Genomic DNA, 10,903 nt, shown 5'->3' with positions numbered 1-10,903 from the left:
CGGGATGTAGTTTTTCTTTCTGCTGGAACAATATTCTACCAATCATTTCAGATGTTAACTTATGCTTTACAAAATAAATTATCGAATACAGTCATCTTCTATTTTATATGAGGATGAAAAGATGAATTTCCGGATGACGGCCTTATGAACCTATTTATAGTGAACAACTTCCATTTTCTATTATTTTTTTATTTTCTGTCATTCGAGAATAGCTCAGCTTCCTTCCCGTAATGATGAAGGCACAAAAAGACCTATAACTCGTGATTAAATAAGTTTAAAAAATTTACAGTACTTTAACTAAAATTTCAAAGTTACAGCCCTCTTCTTCGCAGCTGGCGATCCCTGATGTCATTTATTTTGTAGGTCCATTGGTTATTTTCCATTCTCAGGGTTTTCTTGTAAGTTTTGACCACTCGATGCATCGTTATATCGACAATATGAATTGAATTTATTGTACATTGAGATTTAAGTAAAGTGTTCGTTTATGACTTTTCAACCCTATTATACCATGCATGAATTGGTTATTATCAGTAAGATATCATTTGCTTCCAAAAATCTGCAATTTTGTCGTTAATACGACTTTTTTTACTAGGCCCTTTTTTATTCACCCTGTACAAGAATGGGTAGAATTTAATCGCGAAAATATTTTGTTGTATTTGTCGCAGCAACTTAATTTTTTTCTCCATTTCATCGGAAATATGGTCAGCTATTTACGATAAAATTGTCAGTCGTATGAGATAACTGAAAATAACTCAAATATGGAGTTTTCTTAAATGTTTGGTATGAGCAAGCATTAAGGTGAAATTTTTGTGTCATTTGTTAAAGCTCAAGGCAGTCCGCGGATTGTGGATTCCGAGTCAGATAATGACAATTATGAAACATATTTCAACTCTAAATATAAATAAATGAACTAATCGAAAATCATTGAATAAGTTATTCGTTTCGGGTCACTAATATTTCAACAATAAATATGTGACATGGAAATTAAATACTTTTTTTGTCATTTAATGTGGAGAATGGTTTATTTCCAACTCTGGAGTAAACATTGGGTAAGCAGAATAGCGGCTAATAAAGACTCAACAAAATCTCACATATCATTGCCCAGCCAGAGAAGTGAAGAGAGATTCAATTGGTGGGGGCAGTGTTTGTTGTGTATGACGTGCGTCATTAGATCACAGCGGGGGGAATAAAATTTAAACTATACCGACCGTAGTTCTTTTCTAGTTTTTTTTCTTGTGTTTCATCACATCCACGGTAGTTCAATTGGCAGCACGATTTCCTCTGATTGGGAAGTTTGCGAATTTATAACCGTCTATTAGAACTAGGCGTAAAAACGTGATTTCTTTCTAATCGCTCAAGGTTAAATACGATATTAATAACATATAACATATCTTATCGAGGATACATTGGGTAGGAAAAATAGAAGGCTTGATAAGTGTTTACTTGCGATATTAAATTATAGGGGTGCGACCTCAGTCAGATTTTTTTGCAAGATCTTTTCTACTGTTTTTTTCCACAGTAGTATAGTTGATAGAATGATTTTCCCGGATCGGAGAAGGTTTAGAATTAATAACTGTTTTTGAGAGTTCGTTTTTCCGGTTTTAAGAAAAAATCGATAGTTTCACTCAGATCATAAAATTACAATATTGCAACTGTTGTTTCACGCCCTGGTTGTTTCAATTAACATTTTGTTGATTTAACTAACATATCTGTTGCTATTTTCATAACCATTCAAGTAAACGAAATTGCTGTATTCAAATGCTTTCACTTGGCGGAGAACGAGGACGGAAAAATGCAGAACAAAAATCCTCTTCATTTCACCAGAAACGTTTTATATTGAAAATTTTGTTGAAATATACATTTCATCCAGGCGCGTACCCAGAAAAAAATTTCGGGGGGTGTTTCAGAACATGTTGATCACTTTCCATACAAATGGAACTTTTTATATAATTATTTGAAATTTTTTTATTGTGGAGTCGTTTGTTGAAAATTATTCATTTTATTATTTACTTATTTGAAAAAAAGAGTTTACATAATATAATAATTTTTTGAGTTTCGGAGGGGGTTTGAACCCCTAAAACACCCCCCTGTATACGCGACTGATTTCATCCGTGGTAGCGGTCAATTTGTCATTCTTGGCAATATGTGCTTGTGTATCGCCATCGGCACAAACAAAATACGGCGAGAGGATATCTCACCACAAGAAGTAAGAAGTGACGCAGAAAGCAAGCGGGGAACGCAAGCTTTCTGCGCACAATAAACAACAAGACAATAGTAGCTAGCTCTCTTTGTGTGGATACGATACGCACTGCTGCTGAACAATACCATATGATCGACAGTGGCCGATCATTGTAGTATAGTTAAACATCGCTTGAGTAATATGTATTATATTAAGAACTAGGCTAAGCTTGTAAATAAAGTTACCTCAATTTAACCTGAAGTGAAGTACTCTGCTTTATTTTGTTCTATTCACTTCAACAAGGTTATGGGCCCAGGATTATAAGGTTCGAAGGTTATTCGGTTCCTTACATCTTGACAACCGAAATTGAAAGTTATTCGATTATTCGATCAAAGGTTATTTGATCATTTCTAGTAGGTGGTTAACCTACGGGACAGTACAATCGTAGAGATCGATTGAAGCAAACGGACAGTTTGCATAATCCAGCGCGGAGGCTACACTGGTGACAAGGACAACCTGATTCGTCAACCCTGACTGACAACGGCAGCGAAGCAGGAGAAGGTGGATCGCGAAGAACTGGTGCCTACAAGAGGGGAACTCTCGAGCGCACTATACCATTCCATGCAGTATTCTCCTCGCAGAGGCATTTAAACGTCTCTGATGGTGACGAAGCCAATTTCACAACCTGGAAATGGCGTATAGAGCATCATCTGGCAAAGATGAAGCTCTCTCACACACTTCTTCGTACACCGGAGGAGGAAGATTACGCGAAGGAAGTCCCTGGGGAAACTGCAGCCGAAGCCGAACAACGAAAATTGAAGCTAAAGCATAGAATAGATGAAGACGTCGACGCCATCGATGCCATTGTAATGATGGTAGACAACACTGTGCTGAACAAACTGATCGGACTGCAATACGCGAAGGAGGCGATGGACACACTAGTGAGGATGTACCAAAAAGCCGGTACATCCGCGATGGTGAACATGCGGGATCGTTTGTATTCCAACAAACAGCGAAATCTTGGCAGCTTGTCAAGAATATTTGATGAATACGATCTCATCATTCGTGAACTAGAACGCATGGGATCGACACTAACAGTGGCAGAAAAGGTTCATGCATTGCTGATTGCCATACCGGAAAGGTATAGGCATGTTAAAGGTGCTCTGATGGTGTTATCCAATGAGGAGTTATGTGCGAAGCCGATATTGGAAATTAAACGGATGTTCTATGATGCTGCTGCTGGGGAAGCTGAAAGGAAAGAGATTAAAAATGTAGCATTAGCTAGCAGGAAAAAGGACGTTACATGTTTCGGATGTAACGAAACCGGTCACTATAAAAACAAGTGTCCGTTAATGAAAAAGTTCATTGCTGCAGAGAAGGAAAAATCAAAGATACCGCAGAAGAAAAGAGTACACGCTATGATGGCTGGGTTTCCGAAAAACAAAAAAGTGAGATTCGTGGTTGATTCTGGCGCTTCTGATCACATGGTGAATGATGAATCGTTGCTGGAGGATGTGGAAACATTAAATGTATCCGTTACCACCGCAAAGTCTGGCCAAACTCTTCGGGCTACGAAGAAAGGAAATATGAAACTCTGTTCAGTTATTGGTAAAAATAAAGTAAATTATTTAGAATTGTACAACGTTCTTTTCGTTCCAAATTTGGAAGAAAACTTATTTTCGGTTAGAAAAGCAAGTCATTGTGGAAAAAGGGTTACTTTTATGGATAAAGAGGTCATCTTTGAATCTAATGAAGAAATCATTGCAGTCGGAAGTCTCATTGAGAACTTATACTACCTTGATTTGATTGGCGATGAGTCGTCATTGGTGGATAAGAATCCAGCAGCGTATGTCGGGAAACAAGTCAGTCTTAAAACATGGCATGAAAGACTTGGACATTTGAGTTGGTCAAGAATCGAAATGCTTTTTAAAAAGCAAATGGTTGAGGGTATCAATGTGAACCCTAGAGATTTTCACGAACGGGAAGTTTGTGATGGATGTTTAGCTGGGAAACAGCAAACGATAAAGTTTATTAACATGGAACTACCAAGGTCTAGAAGACCGTTAGAGATAGTTCATACGGATGTTTGTGGAAGTATGGAAAAGGACACATATGATGGTTTTCGCTACTTTGTAACATTTACCGATGATTTCACGCATTTTGCGGTAGTTTACCTCATGAAAAATAAATCAGAAGTCCTCGAGAAAATGAAAGAATATGAAGCAATGGCAACGGCATATTTTGGTCAAAACATGACGATGCTACGTTGTGATAATGGCGGCGAATATACGAGTACTGAGTTTCAGAATTTCTGTAAAGAAAAGGGAATTCGAATAATGTATACAGTACCGTACACGCCACAGCAAAACGGTGTAAGCGAAAGATTAAACAGATCTTTGATGGAAAAGGTTAGAGCAATGTTGTATTCTAGTGGTTTATCTAAAGATATGTGGGGTGAAGCATTGTATGCTGCAACATATCTATTAAATCGTTCACCTACGAGTGCTCTAACAGAAGCTAAGACACCATTTGAAATGTGGTTTGGAAAGAAGCCAAAAGTTAACCACCTTAAAGTATTTGGTTGTAAAGCTTACAGACAAATACCCAAAGAAAAACGTCATAAACTTGACTCAAGAACACAACCGTTAATTTTTGTGGGATACGCAAATAATGGTTATAGATTGTGGAGCATAGAAACACGTTCAATTGTAATTGCCAGAAACGTCACATTTGATGAGAAATTGATGGGTAATCATAAAGAAACATCAAATGACGAAGGACAGGTTACAATGTGCCCCATTGATGTTGTAATCCAATCCGAGAGAAGCCAGACAGAGGGTATCTACGAAGAACTCGGAATCGGAAAATGGAAATGATACAACTATAATAGAAAATCTACACAATGCTGATTCGACAGAAGAAACTGACTACGAAAGTACGTATGAGGACAATATAGATTATGAAACAGCAGAAGAAGGCACTGCTGGGGAACAGCAGGAATTGCGAAGAAGCGCTAGAAACAGAAGAAAGCCTGAAAGATTTTCAGAATACGTTACTAAATTGACATTAGCCTATGATGATGAAATTCCACAAAACATTGAACATTTAAAAAAACGGGATGATTGGCTAAATTGGAAAGCAGCAATCAAAGAAGAGCTCAAATCTTTGCATCAAAACAAGGCATGGACAGTGGTTAACTGTGTGCCAGAAGGTTTTAGAGCAATTCATTCAAAGTGGATTTTCTCAATTAAGGAAGACGGCAGATATAAAGCACGATTAGTCGCCAAAGGGTGTTCGCAACGTCCAGGATTTGATTTCAGTGAAACATTTGCACCTGTGGCCAAATTGGAAAGTGTTCGTGTAATCCTAGCACTTGCAAACGAGCATAAAATGCATGTTCATCAGATGGATGTAAAAACAGCATTTCTCAACGGAGAATTGGAAGAGGAAATTTACATGAAATTACCTGCGAATGAAATCGGAAAAATTATTCCTGTCCGTCTACACAGAAGTATATATGGATTGAAGCAAGCAAGCAGATCATGGAATAAACGGTTTGACGATGAAATTAAGCAACTTGGATTCATCGCATTAAAAAGTGACTGCTGCATCTACATGGAAAAATCAAAAGAAATATTTCTGATTTTATATGTAGATGACATACTGTTGATTTCCAAGGATATTGGTAAAATTGACTGGATAAAAATCGAGCTTGGAAGGATATTCCAAATGAAAGATTTAAAAGAAGTGAAACATTTCCTTGGTATGGAAATTATTCGCGATATTGAAAACAAACGTTGGAAATTTCACAAGCAGAATATGTGAAAAAGGTCCTGAAAAGGTTTGGAATGAATGACTGTAAACCAGTGGGGACACCGCTGGATGCAAATGCAAAATGGTCAAATAATGGTGGCAAGCCAACTGAGCATCCTTACAGAGAACTAGTAGGGTGTTTACAATATCTCTCTTTAACTTCAAGGCCGGATATATGCACTGCAGTTAGCAAACTTAGCAGATATAACAACTGTGCAACAGACGAGCACTGGTCAGGATTGAAACGTATATTAAGGTACTTGCAAGGAACCATGCATACCAAAATAGTGTATACACATGGAAATGATCAATCACCGTTAGTAGGATATGCTGACGCTGATTTTGCAAATGATACTGATGATAGAAAATCTGTATCAGGTTTTGCTTTCCTGTTATATGGAAACTTGGTTTCGTGGTCAACGAAACGGCAAGCAACGATTAGCTTATCAACGACAGAAGCTGAATTAATTGCATTATGCTCAGCGGCAACAGAAGGAATGTGGTTAACAAAGCTTCTGAACGAATTGGGCATAGTGGTAACATTTGTCATCATGGACGACAGCATCCCTTGCATGCATATTGCAACGGAACCAAGGTCACATCAGAGAATGAAACATTTAGACATCAAATATCTTATCATCAGGGAGCTGATCAATGAAGGAAGAGTTCATCTTCAATACATCCCAAGCACCGATCAACCAGCCGATGCATTCACCAAGGGGTTACCAAAAAGTACGCACAGAAGGTTATTCAAAGTGCTGAATGTACAAATTGTGGGAAAGTGTTGAAATATACATTTCATCCGTGGTAGCGGTCAATTTGTCATTCTTGGCAATATGTGCTTGTGTATCGCCATCGGCACAAACAAAATACGGCGAGAGGATATCTCACCACAAGAAGTAAGAAGTGACGCAGAAAGCAAGCGGGGAACGCAAGCTTTCTGCGCACAATAAACAACAAATTTTCAATGGCAAATGAACGTCATTTATGTCAGCTACGTAATGTAATTGAAAGTATGCAGAAGAATATGACAGTTAATTGTAAAACTAGTTCTCCAAGTATTATATAGAGTAACAGTATAAATGTTTTAATTTCATCTGCGAGTAATGTATTTTCGGAAAGTTCATGTAAATGTAATTAAAAACGATTAACCCCTAAAAATAGCTGCTAAAGTAAAAAGATAGTATTTGTATTTTAATGAAAGTGCATCTGTAGCATTAGGCTTATCAGCAACATTCTTGGAAACGGAATCAAAAAAGCTCCTCCAGCAAACCATTCTGCTAGTGGAGGAAAAATTTCTTAATGCCATGTGAACATTTTGCTGGTGAATTCCCTCTCGGGATTTTCAATCTTTTGTTTGATTTCTATATCATCTGTGAGTTTAGTGATAAAGCTATAAGCACTAGCAGTAAAAAATATGTATTGTAATAGACGTCCTAAGTTCAAATAACTGAATAACTGGGACATTTTTTACTTTCATGCATAAAGGTAACTTTGCTGGGATTGTGTCATTGCTCAGTTGCACGAGTGACACCTCATTGAAACGTTTCATTTTCCGATTAGGGTGCATGTCACTACTAAACTGTAATGTTTCATTACTCATTTATGGTGTGTGTGTGTGTGTGTGTGTGTGTGTGTGTGTGTTTGCTGGTTGTCATTGATAAACTTCCAGCACTATAAATAAAAAATGATAGTTTAGTTAAAACAACAATCGATTAGTTGTACCAAATTTTAACCAATCAAATTCAAAAAACAACTGATATTTTCATTGTTTTGCGATTGCTGGCTTTTCCGTTTTCATACAACCAATTAGTTTGCGCAACTAATTTAACATTTATTTGATATTCTGAGAAAAAAGGCAAAGTGCCAGTAGTTTCTATTTGCAAATTACTTAATTTGCAATTCTTTGGCGAAAAAATTGGATAACTTTGCCATTATAAAAACTGATTTATAGGTGAAGTTTTTTGTTAACTATTATCTCCACTTATCATTTGGACTAGTTTGACGCTCTTCAACACATAATAAACAGCATGGTGTTTGCTTAAGCAAATAATAAGAACCAAATATTCTTTGATTGTCAGAAAAACTCACAAATCTTCCCACTCAGTAATAATTATGCGTAGTTGGGTAGCCAAAACTACATTGAATCTTTGTGTGATAGAATATGAAGAATGAATCGCAATAACATTTTATTACAACAATGTTTCATAGGCAAGAATAAAGCTTGGAAATGAACAGCTGGGTCCTTTTTAGAATATCGTCAAAAATCGTGAGAGAGTTCTTCTGATGAAATTCTAAAAAATCGCATTATTTCTGCAGATCTTTTGCCTGTCATTGGGCGAGATGAGGAGTGTATCGAAAATAAACTATCAAATTTTTCTTTCAAACGATATTTTATACAAACTAAAAATTGAGATCCTATATTGTACGAGGTTAAACTTGAGCATAAAGAAAACCGGATGAAATTTAATTTATTCCTTCACGAGTTTTCGAACTTTTGATCGAAAGCTCTTCATCAAGTTCCGGACAAGTGTTGCATCGCATTTTTTGAATGCTTGAGCCCAATTTTTTTTGAACTCCTGCATATTCCCAGCTGCCTAACCAGTCTTCTTGAAGACCCTCTTCACGATTGCCCAGTAATATACGATGGGTCGAAGCTGGGGGCAATTTGGTGTATTGATATTTTTCTCAACGAAATTTATACCCTTTCCCGCAAGCATAGGCAGGTTTTGACAGCCAAACGCACAGCATGCTGCGATCTGAGCATAAACAAACCATCACAAATACATGCGTACAACACAAATGTATGTGGATAACTTATTTTCGATCCACTCCTTACAAGGAATGTGTGAACTTCCGGCTTCTCATATTGAGTTTAGGTTTCAACATTTTGTATGCAAAGTTTTTTTTTCCTAATTAAATTGATCGCGTCGCTACTGCCAGGTGACTTCATTGAAATAACAGTACAAATTTGTTGAGTATGCTATGCAATGTCATGTCTACTATTGGATTGTGATATTTGCTTCTCGTTTGTCGAAACGGCATCTAAATCAGGGTAGCGACTCGTCTAAATTTTGCTTGTGCATAGCAAAAATCCACACTGTTACTCGCCCGAAAAGTTGTCGAAACTGATGAATTTATGAAGATCATTAAGGAATCGAAACGTCCAGCAGAATGAATATTTGTTACAAGCGGAATCCCAACTTCAGCGTTCAGAAATGTCGTCCACTAAAAATCTAGCAGGTTTACGAATTACAAGAATGTGTTGAAAATCTGAATCGTGCGATGTTGGTTGTTCTCACAAGAAGCTGATAAAGTTTGATTAGTTCTGTATTGTGCATAAGTTGAACATGAAATATAGACATGAATGAAATTTTGACGTGAATACGTCTTACTTTACTATGGGACGCCTTTTCAAAATTAACATCCCGATTCTGTATCTTGTTCGAGTTGGATATTGTTTCGATCGAACAGGACATTTTGCATTCTGTATCTCGATCGAGTTCGAGTTTTCCATACAAAGGCATACCTCGATCGAAATATTCCGATTCGATCGAAATACAGAATAGGGGTGTAAATTTCGTTGTGAACATATGTTGTTGTGTTTAACATAGTAGCATAATTTTTTCTCCATACTATCGGGAATATGTTCAGTAATTTAACCACAGTTAACTCAAAATTGTAGTTTTCCTAAATGTTTGGTATGAACGAGCATTAAGCTGAAATTCAGTGCCAAAATATGGTGCGCAAAATTTCAACCGCATGAATTGTACGAGTCATCGCACAAAGTGTATCGCGCAAAACCGACACGACACGTTTTATTCACTAGTAAAACAGGCACTAACTATGAATGGATATGAATCATGAGTGTTTTTGATTGACCGGTAGGAGGGAGTCACATTTGTGCATGTTGTTTGAGACGGTCATTTTAGGCATTTATTTAATACCAAAAATGCTCTCGCCTCATCTGAATTTCAAACATAATTTTAGGAATCGAATTAAGTTTCAGAATTCAGTTACAGAACTTAATTCTAGATTACAGGTTCAACATTTAAAACTAAGACTCTGGAACCGAATTTTGGTTCTGGGTTCTGGAAGTGGTTTATTGACTAAATTTTTGAACTAAATTCTTAAAGTTTCTTAATTTATCTTCGGAATTAGAAATTTGGGATTTCAACATCAGAACTCAGAAACAAAATTCAAGGCATTCTGAACCAGAATGCCTGAATTCAGTGCGCAATTTATTTCCTGAATTTCAAGAATTCAAGTTCAGAAATCAGACATGCTGCATACTGGAACTAAACTCGGAACCTGGCTTATGGAACTAGAATTTGGAACTGGGTTCAGTTTTATTATTCAAGTTTGAAATTCAACATCAGAATTCCGCCCTAGAACCAAATTCTGAAACTGCATTCAGAAATTGAGTTTAGTTCCAGAATTGTAAATCTCTAAATTCATTAATTCAGTACGAATTCCTGTTTCGGATTCCGAACCTGAATTTTGCAACTGAATTCTGAGGCTGTCCTGTTCTTCAATGTTCAGAATTCAGGTTGAACTGTAGATCAATAAATAGTGTTAGAAAGTACTCAGAACCAATTATATATTCCCAAAGAACTATGCGAAGTTCACCTTCACAGATTATGTAAATCTACAAAAATTAACAACAACTATAATATTGTTTGTTTTGTTGTTATACTCCCATTTGAGCAGGGTTATTTATTTGGTAGAATTTAGTATCAATTACTTATACTTTAGTTTAGATAGTCTGTTACAATTCAACTAATTATTATTGTTATTGTTATTCGGAAATGTAAAAGAAATATATCAGTTTTATTCGTATTCACGTCATCCAGTTATGTCTCCCACCTGTCCTTTTTAATAAAAAAATTGTACCTATTTGACCAATTGTTG

The sequence above is a fragment of the Malaya genurostris genome, chromosome 2 (genome assembly GCF_030247185.1).
Source record: "Malaya genurostris strain Urasoe2022 chromosome 2, Malgen_1.1, whole genome shotgun sequence".
Taxonomy (NCBI): Eukaryota; Metazoa; Arthropoda; class Insecta; order Diptera; family Culicidae; genus Malaya; species Malaya genurostris.
This window is presented reverse-complemented; position numbering follows the sequence as displayed.